The following is a 4727-nucleotide window of genomic DNA, read 5'->3' as shown; positions in this document are numbered from 1 at the left end:
ATGGCTGATACGTTCAATTCTACAATTCGTGGAATGTTTGGTGTTAAATACTGGTAGATAATAACAAATAGACAGAAAGCACGATAAAAAAGGATAAGTGCACTTAACACAGTATTTTGGATCCTTTACTGACTACTCCTGCAATGTTTATAAAAACATGAAAATTCAATTATTTTACACGTTGATATACAAGTTATAAAGTTGACAAGAACTTTTACATAAATGAGGTGACTGGATTAATGCAAGAAATCCCACCTCATTGCCTTAATCCGGACTTGTTTTTACACCCACCTAGCACTGGTCACTGTAACTCAGTTCTTAAAGAGTTCGCTTCACGATCAGGAGGTCGTGAGTTCGAGGCTCACCCTTAACTAGACCGCATCAAACCTAAGACATAAACATGGGTAGCAATTCGTCAAACGCTCCACGTTCAGAACTTAGAATCACGGGTCTTTTGGATATGACTTTAAAAACGGAGGTCCCGTGTCGCGACAGGCGATGTTACGTTGAAGAACCCTCAATGCCCTTTGCGGAAAGGATAAGTCTTAAGTCTTTTAATTGGTATTACATTTATAGATATCAGTAAAACGTTTGATTTAGTGAATAACGATATTCTTCTAGAGAAATTAATTCAATACCAATTTGACCACATGGTTATTACATACAAGTGGTTTAAATCATATATCTTGGTAGCAGGACACAAGGTGTAAAACAAAAAACAAAAAACCCGGAACATATGTTTTCTGATAACAGCAGGGTTTCTCAAGGTTCTAGATTAGGTCCTCTTTTATTATACATAAATGACCATGTGTTCTTCGTTTCACTCACCCGAACATAAAGTATTTCAACCTATCAACCCAGTCTATTCGCCATATGATATACAAACATCACTCGACTTTAATAGCGAGGAACTGGAAGTACACTCCAAGAAGTATGTTAAATACAATCTACAAAATATAACGTATATCAATAATACATGAATGTAAATGTCCTTTTAAGATGGACACACAAAAGAAAATGAAACATGTTCGAACTGGTTGATTGCTCGTCGCTGGTCAATTTACTTTGGACGGGGCCTTATATACCTGGACGAAATAACTATGCACTTGCGCGTATTAAAATAGTTCCTAAACCACAATACAACTTATAGAAAATTATTTCGGTCACATGTAATTAATCCAAGTGTTGACATGATTGCCGATGATGTTACTCAACACTTTAATGGTCACGGTGCAAGATGTTTAGAAAATATACTCAATTCAGATCTTTGTGACATTGAAAATTGCAAATGCTGCTAAACGTAGATACAACAAAATGCATGCTTATGGGTTCCCACCTGAGATTTGGGATAATCAAAGGTGAAGATAATGAACAGTGATCAATCTCATAACTCCTATAAGCAATACAAAGTAGATAGTTGGGCAAACACGGACCCTTGGACACACCAGAGGTGGGATTAGATGCCTTGGAGGAGTAAGCATCCCCTGTCAATTTTTTGGGAAGTGTATTTTTGATTTCTACATTAAAGGATAATTAGGAAACTGAAAAGAAAAACTGGGTTCACAACGCTTGTTATTGAGTTACAGTGTTCTAAACATGACCTTTCTGCACTTGAAATTTATTCAATTAAACTTGATTTGTCTGTTGGTGTCAACACAACATAAGCAACACAAATCAATCATTACATAATATAGATACATAATCATGTCTTCTAACACTACAGATAAAAGTTTAATACAATTAATAGAAATAGATAATGTCCTTTTTGCACTTGATATACGAAAAAAATCAATATATCATATTTGAGAGTTTAAAAGGACATATTAGGAGTAATGTCAATTTCTACAATTTCACATAATTTTCAAGGTCCTGTCTTAAAATTTAAAATGGAACTAAAAATGTGGTGGTTAGAAACCAAATTTTTAAACTATTGGCGAAAATGCTGAATTTTTATACAATATTTTCGAGTAAATTGATTTAAACTTTTTTAAGAATCGGTGTTGTTTGGAAAAAATTAATCAACCAAATTAATAAATTGCAACTCCAAGTCTAAACTACTTGTATCATAAATTATAAAACTGAAATACACGTATAGGAGTATGAAAATAGAAGATATATTGGATGAAACAGAAACTAATATTACGCAGAATTAGAACTTTTTGATTAATCAATCCTTCCGCCACAAAATATAATCCCTACAAAACCCTTTCAAAATTTGAATCGACACAAATTTTATCAACTGGATAGGGTTTAGTAATGGATGTGTAATATGTTTGCACCAGTGAGTAGGTAATTACATTGAACAGACGTGTTCGGGTAAACATACTGGTATTTTACTGCAAAAAACCCCGAATTTGGACATTTTTGGACTGGTTGTGTGTGATAAAAGTGACTATTTAGATGGACGTGTATCACGGTTGAAATATGGTAAAAGGAAAAACCAACAACAACAAATGAAAGAAACCCGATTCTGACGGTGGCGGATCTAGTCACAATAGTATATCACGTGGGATTTTGAACGAGACTAATAGTGAACTATTCAACGATATAATCGGACAGTCAATGGTTAGTCAGCAGCAGCAGTTTGTACCCACGCCAGTACAATTTTTACCATCATCTCAGGCTTATGCATCTACCGCACCAGGAGCCTTGCCGCTCATACCCAGGGACAGTCACCTGTTCGAATCACTCCGTCACCGGTTCGCTCATACCCCCACCGCAGGGACAGTCGCCTGTTGAAATTACTCCGCCACCGGTTGCACTGCAATGGACTCTAGAAATTGTAAGTGCAGCGCGCTCGTTAGATAAAAAAAAGTCTCAGCTGTTTCGCAGAAGTTAGAAAAATTAGAAAGACTAGAAAACCAAGTGGTTGGAGAGAGCACAAAAATATCGGCATTTGAGGGCAATATCGCAACTATTAAGAGAGATGTTGGACAAAGTGTACAGAAAACAAAGCAGCTTGTGGAAGCCCTAATCGTCAGAGCAGACTTTCAAGATGGTCATATGGAAGAAAGGATTGTCTCCCTGAACAAAGAAACGAAGAACTGAAGTGGCAAATAATTGACACTAAGGTCCATTCAATGAGAGATAATCTCATATTTTCGGGAATAGATGAGGTGACAGACGAGACTCCCGATAAGAAGGAGTTACTACGCAGGTTTTTAAAAGAGAAGCTGCGTATGACGTCGGAGATGATCGATGCTATTAGATTTGATCGTGTGCACAGAATGGGAGGCCAGGGCAGACCTCGCATGACCGTGGCGAAATTCAACGACTTCAAGCAGCGTCAGGCGTAAAGTCGCGGTCAAGCTCGCTAAAAGGAACAAATTGTTTCATAATTTATTAGCAATTTCCACTAGAAGTTGTTGAGCAGCAGAATGATCTGATCAAAGTGATGAGGGAGAAGAAACACAGGGGACACAGAACACGATTAGTATACAATAGTCTGTATATATACGGAGTACTCTACAAACCCCCTCCCGCCCGACGCGCTCGTGATGGACATCAGATATACGGGGGGATCAGACAATCGACGCGCTCGTGATGGCCATTAAGTATACGGGGGATCGGACAATCGACGCGCTCGTGTGATGGACATTAAGTATACGGGGGATCGGACAATCGACGCGCTTGTGTGATGGACATTAAGTATACGGGGGATCGGATAATCGACGCGCTCGTGATGGACACGGGGATTGGACAATCGATTCAAATGCTTTTCTGGAACGTGAATAGGAGTTTGGAAAGTAAACTACGTGAATCTGACTTTGTAAATATTGTTTGTAAAGATTATTTGATTTTTTGTCTTTCAGAATGTTGGATAAAGGTTGATACTGTGTTAGATACGTCTTGATGTGATAATGAATTTGATGTGTTAACTTTCCCCAGGGCAAAGGGATCCGGGGGTGGTCTGGTTTTGTTATTTCGTAAAAAAAAAAAAAAAAACCCACATGAAAAACATTTATCTATTGTTAAATGTGTATATGATACTTTGATATGGGTAAAGATTGAAGGTTTCTTTGATTCTGATTTATATATCTGTTTTTATACACACCCCATGAGAACAATGAAGGTTTCTTTGATTCTGATTTATATATCTGTTTTTATACACACCCCATGAAAACAATGTAGGTTTCTTTGAATCTGATTTATATATCTGTTTTTATACACACCCCATGAGAACAATGAAGGTTTCTTTGATTCTGATTTATATATCTGTTTTTATACACACCCCATGAGAACAATGTATTTCATTCTCTAAAGTATATGGAGCAGACATTTTTGACTGTTTAGAAAACGATATTTACATTTTTGTCTATTGGTAATGTACTCATAGCAGGTGGCTCAAATAGTAGGAATGGTGGTAGACTGGACTATTTCGATCATGATTAAGTTTCCGCACCATGGAAACCATAATTTTCATGCAGTGATATCAACCGGTCGAAAACTCTTTTGGAGTGATCTACCTTTGAAATGCTAAAAGTAGGCTTAAGTATCAAATAAATGAATAGTTTTTATTTTGTGTCCCCCCCCCCTTTTATATGGATAGCGTGTCTTAAATTGTATTTATAAAAATTAACTCTAAAAGCAAATAGAATTTCACCTGAAAGGTAGAACTCGCTGGGTAAAACAATCGCGTTGTATCGCAGAAGTGTCACTTTCTCTGTAGCGATTGTCGCGCCTTCAATTCTAAAACACCATCCATAGTTACATGTAACTGTACACTA

The sequence above is a fragment of the Ostrea edulis genome, chromosome 2 (genome assembly GCF_947568905.1).
Source record: "Ostrea edulis chromosome 2, xbOstEdul1.1, whole genome shotgun sequence".
Lineage (NCBI taxonomy): Eukaryota > Metazoa > Mollusca > Bivalvia > Ostreida > Ostreidae > Ostrea > Ostrea edulis.
Note: the sequence above shows the minus strand (reverse complement) of the source record.